The 13,414-nt window shown below is 44.4% G+C and overlaps 1 protein-coding gene across 3 annotated transcripts in view; it reads right to left on the reverse strand.

Moving 5' to 3' along the window:
- The window catches only part of KCNS3 (potassium voltage-gated channel modifier subfamily S member 3), a 47,653-nt gene that overhangs the window by 12,698 nt on the left and 21,541 nt on the right, over positions 1–13,414 (reverse strand). For 2 of the 3 annotated variants that reach the window (XM_018055609.1, XM_018055608.1), the window contains exons 2-3: positions 11,107–11,207; positions 1,651–1,839 (exon numbers count right to left, since the gene is read on the reverse strand). The gene's annotated coding sequence lies outside the window, so the exon portion shown is untranslated. The remainder of the gene's footprint in view (positions 1–1,650; positions 1,840–11,106; positions 11,208–13,414) is intronic. The other variant, XM_018055610.1, reaches the window with a different exon arrangement.

The following is a 13,414-nucleotide window of genomic DNA, read 5'->3' on the forward strand; positions in this document are numbered from 1 at the left end:
AATGATCTGCACCACATGAGTCATTCCCCCTGCCCTTACTTCCCAGCTCTGTTCACCTTCTCCCATAGCCTTTCAGGTGCATCTTTATCTGCACTAAACAACCCCATCCCCCCACCCCCCGCCCCGGCAAGGGATTACAGCGCCTTTATAGTTCTCTTTATCCTTAGTTATCTTTATATCCTTATAGCTATCTTTATCCTCTTTCTCCTTCTCTTTATTGCCTTTATAGTTCTCTTTATCCTCCACAACTCTGACCATTACTGCCACCAGACTCCAAGCTTTTCCCTGGAGGGGACTATGTCTTGTCATCACCACAGCCCCAGCCCCTTATGCTAAGCGCTGCCCATGGTCTAGTGGAAGATATTCATTTTGACCTGGAAGAATCAATAAAAACTACCACTGTGACCAGATGGAGCACAGAGCGTTCAGGGGCAGTGAAACTATCCTATATGATGCTGTGATGGTCCATACACGCCACTATATGTTTGTCAAAACCCATAGAAAGTTCCACACCAAGAGTGAACCCTAACATGCACTATGGACTTAAGTCAATAATAATATGTCATTATTGGCTACCAATTGTAATAAACACTGCACCAAGGCAAGATGTGAAAAGTAGCGTGAACTGTGTGGATAAGGGGAGGGTGTACATGGGAACTCAGCAATTTCTGCACAATTTTTCTGTAAACTGTTCTTAAAAAAAAAAACCAAAAACTGTTTTTGTGAAAGAGCTAGCAGAAGGCTGTAGATCAGGCATGGTGAAATGTCACATGTCTCCAGTGACCAAACAACCAAACAAGTAAGTTACACAAATGAAGTGGGCTGGTTGGGACTGTGGTGAACCACCCAGGCTTATCTCAGAGGCAAAGACTACTCGGCATGAGTCCTTTTTGAGAACAGAAGGCCAGTTTGGGTGTATCTTACAGCGTTCCTGGAAAACCCAGAAATCCTCATTTTTATTTGAGACATCTCAATCAGAATTGATCCAAAAAGTTTTTAACACTATAGGAAGTGTCAGTTGTGCAGTTGTGTCCAATTCTTTGGGACCCCATAAATGGTAGCCCACCAAGATCCTCTGTCTATGGGATTTCCCAGTCAAGAATACTGGAGGGGTTTGCCATTTCTTTCTCCAGTGGATCCTCTCAACCCAGGAATCAAACTCAGCTCTCCTGAATTGGAGGCAGATTCTTTACCATCTGAGCCACCTATATAGCTCAAGCAAAAGTGTGTCTCCAGGCCCAGTACTGCCAATAAGTCCTCAATCTGGGACTAGAGCGAGATTCTTCTCAGCTTCAGCACCATAGCACTCATTTCAGGCCAGGCTAACTCAAATGGACACCAACGGAACCTTGTCACAGTAAGGAGTGTCACTTCCTCAAGTCTGAATTACAACCACAGAAGAAGAGTGGGCCACGTGGACAACAGGATCTTCCAAAGTTGACCTGCTGTGTCTCCCAGCACGCAGCAACCCAGTCCTTCCAGGCCAGCCCTCTCCCTTCCTTCCTCAGTCATCTACCCAAACTGCCCCATGGATTTTTACAAACAGAAGAGTCTCCCGGATGTTTAACCCTCATTTCTGTCACTAGGTTTTTCTCCCCTTCCTTTGGTAAATGCTGGCATCAGAGAAAACACCAGACAGGCAGCTCTTACCCTTGTGGTGTTGATGTCACACACTCTGCCCTCATCCTGCCCAGCGGAACATCCATCATCATCCAAGAAGCTCCAGCCTTCTCCACTCACTGGAAAGTGTGGGGTACAGAGGCATTTAGCGGCCAAAAAGAAAAGAATCCTGTTCTCTGGTTGTACCGGCCGAAGCAATCGCTGGGAAATCACTCTCACCTGCAGAAGAAAGTATCAGTCATGTTGTAACTCCAAGGAGAAAACACATCCAAGAAGTTTCATCTCAGACTCAATGCTCTGGGCATTTTACTAATTAGACTCATATCGTAGAGCCCAATCAAACTCCCAGGACCCATCACTCCCCCTGGTCACGTGGCTAATGGAGACATCACAAAGTGATTCACAACCACTTTCAGGCTCCCGGACTCAGATCTTGACTGCAGTGGACACCTGGGGCATCTCCACTGACCCCAAAGCCAACAAAACATCCATAACATGAGGTCCTAGAATTAGGACATTAGTCACTCACCTCCCGCACTGTTTCTTCCAGGAGCATCATTTTCCTAGCTAATTCATCAAGGATATACTTATAAAAAGACCCTGATGTTGGGAAAGATTGAGGGCAGAAGGGGGATGAGATGTTGGATACCATCACCAACTGCAGTTCACGGTGTCACAAAGAGTCAGACATGACTTAGCAACTGAACAAAAACATATTTATAAACTTCTAATTGAATACCTTTAATCCATATTAGAGACCAAGTTTTGAGTGTGACTGCACTAATAGAATGAATACTGCTGCTCTAATTTGAAATCAATAGGTTTCAAAGGCTGGCCAAATTCAATGTTGCTTCATTAGTCACTGTCGTCTTTCACAGATCAGAAATGACTACACAGGCTAGATCAAAGTTCTCTAGTTAAAGTGTGTGTGTGTGTGTGTGTGTGTGTGTTATGTATGAGGGAGAGTTAATATGAAAATAAGAGGAAATTTTTCATTTTTTCTCTCTGAATAAATGAAAGAAAGCAAAAAAAAAAAACTTTACTTGCCAACAAGGTAAGCTTTGCCTCATGGTGGTGCTTTCCCATGGTAGCATCTAAGCATCTACCTATCGATTTTCATGTTTTCCAATCAATGCTAAGTTTAAAGGGGAAATGGGGAAGATAAAGAAGAAAGGATTGATCCTGAGCTTCAGAAAGAAGTGAAAGACATGCTTCCAGCTGCATCAGTCACTGCAAACTTTCATTATAGCCGAAGCTCTGCCTGATATTATCCGGGCACTGGGATTACAAATAAGATGCAGCCCCTACCCTTGCCCCGATCTCGGAGCCCATAGGACTGAAGCCAAAGAACAAACACGCGGAGATGTCCTACCAACACCCGGGGGCAACGGGGCGGGAAGCAAAGCAGGAACCACAAGCAGGTCCCAGCAAGGGCCAGAGCAACCCTGCAGTGAATTTCCACCTCTAACAGAGACGACAATGAGGAAAGATACAGGAAAAGTGCAGCTCTACCCACACTGAACTTCTGTGATTGGGACCCTTGGCAAAGAGGTAGAGAAATTTCAACACGGATAAAGAAAATTCAGGAGCTAGCCTCCTCCTCCATTCCTTCTGCCCTCCCTCTCCTCACCCCCTCCACCTCCTCCTTATTCTCCCCCTCCTCCCCCTTACCATTCTCCCCCTCCTCCTTCTCATCTTCTTCCTCCTCATCCTTCCGCTCCTCCTTCTCCTCTCCCCCTCTCCATCTCCACCTCCTCCTCTTCCTTATTCTCTCCCTCCTCCCCCTTAATGTCTTCCTCCTCATCTTCCACGGCCTCCCGGCAGCACCTCAAAGGGTTAGCCTCAGATATTTGTGTTCCACTGGAAATGTAGAAATGTCGTGCCTTTTTTAAAGGGTACAGCACACAAATATAGGCTTCCTTTCCCTACCAGACACCTTTCCAAAAGTAGCACATTTTAAAGGAAGGTAAGATTAATCTGGCTAGGAGATAATTAACTAACTACAAACAGCTTTGATATGACTACATTAATTACTGAAGAAAAAAAAAATCAACAAAGTCCTTAGGCTATTCAGCACTTCTGAGAAACCTCAGCACTGCTGGACACTGGCTCATCACCTTCTCAGGATGGGGCTGGTCCAGGGACAGACTGTGACCTTACCCAAATGTATCATTTTTACAGAAACTGGTGCCCAGTGGGCATCAATGTCTGATGCATGAACAACATCCTAAGCTGTCTTTTTCTCTCTTCTTCCCCTGAAAATTAGAATTCTTGTGCTTTGCCTCATTTCCCCTCACCATGATTTCTGTCCAAAAGACTGGGTTTTTCAAAAACACCTAAACTCAATCAATATTTCTCTATATGAATTTATGTAAGTTCAGGCATCTCTATAGTGGGGTTAATGGTGACCTCTTCCAAGAGGACTTATGCCATACCCACACCCAGAGGCCCTGTCCCTGAGGCAGAGCACTGCCGACCCATACCTCCAAAGGAGACGCTCAAACACAGTTCTGTCTCAGTCTCATTTGAATAGAGTTCTAAAGAATATCAAGGAGAGCTAAGAAAGTCTTCCTCAGTGATCAGTGCAAAGAAATAGAGGAAAAGAACAGAATGGGAAAGACTAGAGATCTCTTCAAGAAAATTAGAGATACCAAGGGAACATTTCATGCAAAGATGGGCTCAATAAAAGACAGAAATGGTATGGACCTAACAGAAGCAGAAGATATTAAGAAGAGGTGGCAAGAATACACAGAAGAACTGTACAAAAAAGATCTTCACGACCCAGAAAATCACGATGGTGTGATCACTCTCTTAGAGCAAGACATCTTGGAATATGAAGTCAAGTGAGCCTTAAGAAGCATCACTATGAACAAAGCTAGTGGAGGTGATGGAATTCCAGTGGAGCTGTTTCAAAGCCTAAAAGATGATGCTGTGAAAGGGCTGCACTCAATATGCCAGCAAATATGGAAAACTCAGCAGTGGCCACAGGACTGGAAAAGGTCAGTTTTCCTTCCAATCCCAAAAAAAGGCAATGCCAAAGAATGCTCAAATGACCACACAATTCCACTCATCTCACACACTAGTAAAGTAATGCTCAAAATTCTCCAAGCCAGGCTTCAACAATACATGAACCATGAACTTCCAGATGTTTAAGCTGGTTTTAGAAAAGGGAGAGGAACCAGAGATCAAATTGCCAACATCCCCTGGATCATGGAAAAAGCAAGAGAGTTCCAGAAAAACATCTATTTCTGCTTTATTGACTATGCCAAAGCCTTTGACCGTGTGCATCACAGTAAACTGTAGAAAATTCTTAAAGAGATGGGAATACCAGACCACCTGACTTGCCTCTTGAAAAACCTATAAGCAGGTCAGGAAGCAACAGTTAGAACTGGACATGGAACAACAGACTGGTTCCAAATAGGAAAAGGAGTACATCAAGGCTGTATATTGTCACCCTGCTTATTTAACTTCTATGCAGAGTACATCATGAGAAACACTGGGCTGGATGAATCACAGGCTGTAATCCAGATTGCTGGGAGAAATATCAATCACCTCAGATATGCAGATGACACCACCCTTATGGCAGAAAGTGAAGAACAACTAAACAGCCTCTTGATGAAAGTGAAAGAGGAGAGTGAAAAGGTTGGCTTAAAGCTCAACATTCAGAAAACGAAGATCATGGCATCCAGTCCCATCACTTCATGGGAAATAGATGGGGAAACAGTGGAAACAGTGTCAGACTTTATTTTTTGGGGCTCCAAAATCACTGCAGATGGTGACTGCAGCCATGAAATTAAAAGATACTTACTCTTTGGAAGAAAAGTTATGACCAACCTAGACAAAATGTTAAAAAGCAGAGACATTACTTTGCCAGCAAAGGTCCGTGTAGTCAAGGCTATTGTTTTTCCAGTGGTCATGTATGGATATGAGAGCTGGACTGTGAAGAAAGCTGAGCGCCAAAGAATTGATGCTTTTGAACTGTGGTGTTGGAGAAGAGTCCCTTGGACTGCAAGGAGATCCAACCAGTCAATCCTCCAGGAAATCGGTCCTGAATGTTCATTGGAAGGACTGATGTTGAAGCTGAAGCTCCAATACTTTGGCCACCTGATGCGAAGAATTGATTCACTGGAAAAGACCCTGATGCTGGGAAAGATTGAAGGCAGGAGAAGAAGGGGATGATAGAGGATAGAGATGGTTGGATGGCATCACCAACTCAATGGACGTGAGTTTGAGTAAACTCTGGGAGTTGGGTGATGGACAGGGAGGCCTGGCGTGCTGCAGTCCATGGGGTCCCAAAGAGACAGACAAGACTGAGTGACTGAACTGAACTGATGTGAATTTATGTCAGTTCACCCCCTACTTACAGCATTCATACACTGGGTGTGACCTTTCCATGTAAAATGATAACTAGCATTTTCTGAGTCCCTACAACACACCAGGAACCTTCCCATTTTACTTGTGGGACACTGAGGTTTAAAGACACTGTTTGCCCAAAGCTCCACATCTGTGAGTACCAGAGATGGGATTCAAACTCAGGTAGGTCTGCCTGATTTCAGTGAGTATAGAAAATCAAGATCCTCTTCTAGCCCTTGGGGGAAAATAAGGAAGGGTTGGGAGAGATGGCAGACGTGGCCCAAACCAGCAGGTTTGAGGGGAAGAAAAATGTGTACATCTGACACATTCCCCTCTTCCTGCTGAACAATCCCACCAACTGGCCCTGTTTCTGTGTTCCCATCATCCCTATCTGTGTGCAGCTGTTCAAAAAAAGAAAAAGGCTGGAGCATTCATGAGTTTGCACTTATGCACTTATGCTGGTTTCTGACTTTATTGAGTGATTCAGCAGGATCCTGGCAAAACACATCAACCTCATTCAAGTATCTCCAGCCTCCACAGAATTCCTCTCTTTACAGGACAAAGGGAGACCCTCGGTGGCATCCTTGGGCTCCCGTCCAGCCTGGCTATATTTCCTGCTGGGCTAAGTAGAGCTTTCAAAAATGAACACGATGACCGCCTCCAATACTGAGAGGGGAAAGGTGAAGATTAAGTGGCAGATCGGACTCTTTCATCACCCGGAGGCCTGACATCCAATCTTGGAACAGAACGAGGAGAATCAAACGGACGAGCAGACAGTACCCAAGACTGATAACGGTGCCCTGCATCATTCTCCCAGAGAATCACAGGAATAATGTTGCTCTCCCAAAATTAAACTTCAGAACCAGCGCCTGAGAACTTAAAGCAGCATGCCAAGTGACACTGCCGCCGAGGTCTGTGTCCTCTGAGTGTACAGAGAATGCTGAGAGCACCTGTCACTGCCCTGCTCACATTCTTCCGAAATGTTGTCACTTCAGTGCCACCCACAAGACTGAGAAGCCTGCAGCTAGGGACAGTATCCTAATATCAATCTTCAAATTAATTGTCTCTGTTATACAACGATACCTGACAGGTTTTTGTTTTTATTTTTGTTTTTAGCCAATTCCTCTCCCCCAGGCCAACAAGACTAAAGAGTAAATTAATTAAAAGAATCAATATGGATAATGAAAGGCAGAGGATCAGCAATGGAAGCAGAGGAAGAAAGTGTCAAAGATCAAAATTGGTTGCCAAGATCCATTCCAGCACTTTCTAAAGAAGAGTTTTATCCTGAAGACAGCATCTCCAACACTGATATGATACATTTAAGTGGGGTTTTAAGTCTCCAGAGCTCAGAGTCTCAGGTATCATTACATACTCCCAAACCTCCCCTTGTTCTGCCTCTCAGCTTCTTGAGGCACCTGCTGGAGATTTCAGTTCCCAGCTTCCTTGCCAACACAGAGCAAATAAGCTATGCGGCTGACACAAGTGTCCACTCTGTCCACCACTTCTATTTAAAGAGTGGAACTTAGTAAAGCAAACAGAAGTTTATTTACTCAGCTCTGGGACACCTGAGTTTCTGAAGTCGCAAGTCTGAGACAGAGCTGACTCCGATCCGTGATAAGGTTACCAGGTAAATGACACCTTGGAGCACCTGCCCCTAGCAACCGGCCAACTTTCCTGGAGACATGCTGACCTTGCAAACTTCTATAGCAGGGACTCTTAGCCTCAGCATCACTGACATTGAGGCCAGATAATTCTTTTTTTCCTGGGGGATGGCCTATGCACTATAGGACATTTAGCAGCATCTCTGGCCTCTACCCAAAGGCTTCCCAGGTGTCTCAGTCACAAAGAATCCACCTGGCAATGCAGGAGACACAGGTGTGATCCCTGGGTAGGGAAGATAACCTAGAGGAGCAAGATCCTTCCTGGAGGAGCGAATGGCAACCCACTCCAGGATTCTTGCCTGGGAAATTCCACGGACAGAGGAGCCTGGTGGGCTACAGACCATGGGGTCACAGGAGTCAGGCATGACTGAGTGACTGAGTATGCAGACATGCCTGGACGCTACCTGCTAGATGCCAGCAGTATACCTCCTTACTGCCCCTAGGGTATGACAATCAAAATGTCTCCAGATACTGCCAAATGTCCCCCCCAGAGCAAAATCAACAAGCAGCGTGAAAAACACGTCAGACACCTATATGGGAGCTGGAAGTTCAGAAAGGTCAGAATGACAGATTGTACTAATACTTCATCTGCTGACAGGGGCTGGGGAAATTTCCCCAAAACACATATTCTTTTAGAATTCAGTGCCGGCATTTCTGGTGTCAGACAAGCAAAATTTTGCAAATGAGGAAAGATAAAAGCAAGGTTAACCTTTTGTTGAAAGTCAAAGCATGCGTCACACAACTTGAATCTTGAGTCTAGTGTAAAGATTAGTGATTTTCTCAGAGTCAGTCTTCTGTTTGCTAATATTTTCCGTGCTAGAATAACACCCAGGGCCACACACTCATACAGTTTCAACGATATGGCCTACTTCCTGTGGGCTGGGTGCTCCTGCTGGCCACACCCACTCCTAATCAAATCTTCCAATCTTGTGGAAACTCTTGATCGGCCACAAAATATCAGTTTGGTAGTCTTGCCCCTATTTATCATCTACAGACCAATTTCCCATAAAATCTAAGAGTCATGATGCGATTCAAGTACAAAGAAAAGGTAAACGCTGACCCTACCTCTAGCTTGCTTCATTAGTAAGAAAAGGATTTTGCTTAAATAAAGCTAAAATAACACAATCAGGCCACCATAGTAGAATTTAATGTGCCAGTAAAATCATATTTAAATCCTATAATCCAAAGCAATCAGAATAATACAACCCTGTCTAGTCAATTCAGAAAGTAGTTTACTAAGAATATCTATCTCCAAATGACTTATTTTCTCCAAATTATCAAATTTCAGTGGAGAATGAGCATGTGAACTGGGAAGGGGAGGATGGGACAAACTGGGAGACTAGCGCTGACATATATACCTACCATGTGTATAAACAGCTAGTGTGAAGCTGCTGAGTAACACAGGAAGCTGGTGCTCTAATGACCTGGAGGGGTGGGATGGGGGAAGTGAGAGGGAGGCTCAAGAGGGAAGGGATATATGTATATATATATATAGATGATTCACTTTGTCATACAGCAGAAACTAATACAACATTATAAAGCGATTATATTCCAATAATAAAATAATAAATGAATAAAATATGAAAGTGATAGTGAAAGCCACTCAGTCATGTCTGACTCTTTGTGACCCCATGGACTATACAGTCCATGGAATTCTCCAGGCCAGAATACTGGAGTGGGTAGCCTTTCCCTTCACCAGGGGATCTTTCCAACCAAGGGATCAAACCCAGATCTCCCACATTGCAGGTAGATTCTTTACCACCTGAGCCACAAGGGAAGCCTAAAATATAAAATATAGAGGCCATTAAAAAAGCAATACCTTAGGTCAATAGGAAAAATCCTTAAATTAACAAAGTTTTTTTTTTCCTTCCTTTTGCTCTGTCTCAAGAGGAAAATGACGGCTTCCCAGGATCTAAATATTCAGGAATTAAAAATAAATTGATAGGAATTCTGGTATTCAGAGAGAAAACCAGTAAGTGCTTGCTAAAGCAAGGCCTCTAAATGATATTTGAAAGGTTAATACAAATTATACTTCTCTTGGCCACCCAGAATGAGGGAATGCAATAGCATCCCCAGAAATCCCAAGGGCTGCAAGTGTGGTAACTGAACACCACTGTCCTCCCCCAGGGTTATGTTCCTAGACGACCTCCCCTGGGGAGCAGTAAAAGGCAGCAGGCCGCTGCTGAGTCATCTTCAAACACAACCCACGAACAGGAAGGTAAGGAAGGTCCTGTGGAAGGCTGTGCACCTCATACGGAAAAGCAAAACCACACTGCCACTGACCCTAGTCCTCCTCCACGACTGCCACCATTCCACTGGCCCCGGGGAGGAATGCCCTGGCTCCCTCCACTTTGCAGGAGTCCCCCAGCTTCACCACTGACAAGCAGGGGTTCAGCCTGCAGCCAGGAAACAGGAAAATCATCCCACCTGGGGACTTTGGACTTTGAGTTCAGTCTTATCTGTCCCCACGTTTGCAATGACACGACTGATGCCTCAACATCTACACTAACACAGTGATAAAATGATCAACTGAAAGGAAACAGTTCTGTGAGTACAGGGCTTGGGCAGGGGCGGGGGGGGGGGTGGGGGTGGGCGTGGAATCTATCATGCAATGACAGTAGCAGTGTCAATTGATTAAAGGAAATCTGGAGGACACTAGTAATGTATATCACAAAATCCCACAGTTTCACCCTTTGGAATGTATCCTGAGGAAATAAATCAGACACATGTCCAAGGATATGGATACAACAATGTCACTGAATCATTAATTATTCATAAGAGTAAAAAAGCAACCTAAAAGTCCATTGATAGGGGAATGGTGAAATAAGATTAGGAGCGGGCCATGCCAAAGAATACTCTGTGGCCATTAAAAATGCTACATGATCATAATAGCTCCGCATACCAAGTCAGGCTCCTCTCTAAGTGTTCACACCTGAACCCATTCAATCCTCACAACACCTGGACTAGTAGTATTTCCACTGGATTCATTTTACGGAGGGAGCAACTGGCAAACAGAAGTTAACTAGCTCTCCAGAGTCAGTAGCTCCTAAGTGATGTTTGATGGTTTAAATTCAAATAATAATGCTCTAAAGCCCTGTTCATCCACTGGACTCCACTGCCCAGAGAGTCAAGAAAAGTAAGTCACAAAATGGTAAGTAAGAGAAGAAAATAATTATAACAGTGTCATGATCTGATCTTTATAAACTATGTCTGCCTTTATGAAATGGGGGAAAAAAAAAACTATACAAATATGCCCCAAAATGTTAAACACGTTCTCTCTGAATGATGGAATTTGGGGTGATTTTTGCCTTCTATTCTGTATCTCTCAGCATTCTGTGAATTTCTTTAAAGTATTACAAAAACACTGGAGAAAACAGTTATTTCTACTTGGGAAAATAAAAGGTCATAAGCAGCCTCGGTCAGTATTTGGGAAGGGAGGAGAGACAGGCGAGCAGCCACTAAGTCAACTTACTGGTCCGGGTGAGACAGAGCCCTCTGCCGACGTGCTCTGGCGTCATGCGTAGGCTTACAAGCTTCTGCCTTTCATTCCGTCTGCTTTAAGGCAGGCCTGTCCTGGAAATAACGGAAGACAAAACACAACATGGCTCTTTCCCTCTGTGCTTAAGGAGCTTAGACAATGCTGGAGGAGAGTAAATAGGTAAATAAACAACTGCAAACCCAAGGCAGAATAGCAATACAAGAGGAGATACTGAGAAGGTGCTGCAGTTCAGAGGAGGCAAAGGGTCCCCTGGAACGGGGAAGCAGGGACACTGCCTGACCAGGTATATCAGAGCTGAGCCCTAAGAGTTGGGTCAGATACGAACAAGCAAAGGAGAACTGTTGAGAGTAAGGCTGCTCTCCAAGTAGAGGAAAGAATTCGTGTAATATGTGGGGACTAAAACGTCTATAGTAGGTAGAGAGCAGAAAATGGATGGACTCGCCCAAGATGTAGCCATATGACCTAGACTTCTTGATCTTACTTTTTTTTTGGCTGTACCTTGTGACTTGTGGGATCTTAGTTCCCCAACCAGGGATTCCTCAATAGTGGAAGCTCAGAGTCCTAACCACTAGACTGCCAGGGAAGTCCTTGGACGTATTTAAATAGATTCTTTCTTCTCAGAATACGAAGAACTTGTACTGTCCACACCTTGGTGAGCTGGGAGTTACCCAGGTGAGAGATGTCTCCATAGACGCAAAATGGATTGCATGTGGCCATACAGAGAATCTGCTAAAACATCAGACCACACCCCTGGTGTCCTGAACTATTTAGTCACAAGAAACAGTCAGAGAAATTCAGCTTTCAGTTCAGTTGTTTAATCATGTCCGACTCTTTGTGACCCCATGGTCTGCAGCACGCCAGGCTTCCCTGTCCATCACCAACTCCTGGAGCTTGCTCAAACTCATGTTCATTGAGTTGGTGATGCCATCCAACCATCCCATCCTCTGTCGTCCCCTTCTGCTCCCGCCTTCAATCTTTCCCAGCATCAGAGTCTTTTCAAATGAGTCAATTCTTCGAATCAGGTGGCCAAAGTATTGGAGTTTCAGCTTTAGCACCAGTCCTTCCAATGACTATTAAGGACTGATTTCCTTTAGGATGGACTGGGTAGGATCTCCTTGCAGTCCAAGGTATTCTCAAGAGTCTTCTCCAACACCACAGTTCAAAAGCATCAATTTTTCAGCTTTCTTTATAGTCCAACTCTCACAACCATAAGTCACTACTGGAAAAACCATAGCTTTGACTATGCCAAAGCCTTTGACTATGTGGATCACAACAAGCTGTGGAAAATTGTTAAAGAGATAGGAATACCAGACCACCTTACCTGCCTCCTAAGAAATCTGTGTGGAGGTCAAGAAGCAACAGTTAGAACCAGACACGGAACAACAGACTGGTTCCAAATCAGAAAAGGAGTACGTCAAGGCTGTATATTGTCACCCTGTTTATTTAACTTATATGCAGAGTATATCATGCGAAATACTGGGCTGGATAAAGCACAAGCTGGAATCAAGATTGCTGGTAGAAATATCAATAATCTCAGATATGCAGATGATACCACCCCTATGGCAGAAAGTGAGGAGAAACTGAAGAGCCTCTTGATGAAGGTGAAAGAGGACAGTGAAAAAGTTGGCTTAAAGCTCAACATTCAGAAAACTAAGATCATGGTATCTGGTCCCATCACATCATGGCAAATAGATGGGGAAACAGTGGAAACAGTGAAAAACTTCATTTTGGGGGGGGGCTCCAAAATCAATTAAAAGATGCTTGCTCCTTGGAAATAAAGTTAAGACCAACCTAGACACCTAGACAGCTTATTGGAGAAGGCAATGGCACCCCACTCCAGTACTCTTGCCTGGAAAATCCCATGGATGGAGGAGCCTGGTGGGCTGCAGTCCATGGGATCGCTGGGAGTCGGGCATGACTGAGAGACTTCACTTTCACTTTTCACTTTCATGCATTGGAGAAGGAAATGGCAACCCACTCCAGTGTTCTTGCCTGGAGAATCCCAGGGACGGGGGAGCCTGGTGGGCTGCCGTCTATGGGGTAGCACAGAGTCGGACACGACTGAAGTGACTTAGCAGCAATAGCAGACAGCTTACTAAAAAGCAGAGACTTTACTTTGCTAACAAAGGTCCGTCCAGTCAAAGCTGTGGTCAGAGGAATTAAAACTAAAAACCCTTTGGCATTAACACTGTTCTAGAATATCTGAAAAATTAGAAGCTACCACTGAGTAGAACAGTGCACCAGGAACTGCAGTGATCCAAAATGGTTAGATCGTCTTTAA

This window comes from Capra hircus, chromosome 11, assembly GCF_001704415.2.
Source record: "Capra hircus breed San Clemente chromosome 11, ASM170441v1, whole genome shotgun sequence".
Taxonomy (NCBI): Eukaryota; Metazoa; Chordata; class Mammalia; order Artiodactyla; family Bovidae; genus Capra; species Capra hircus.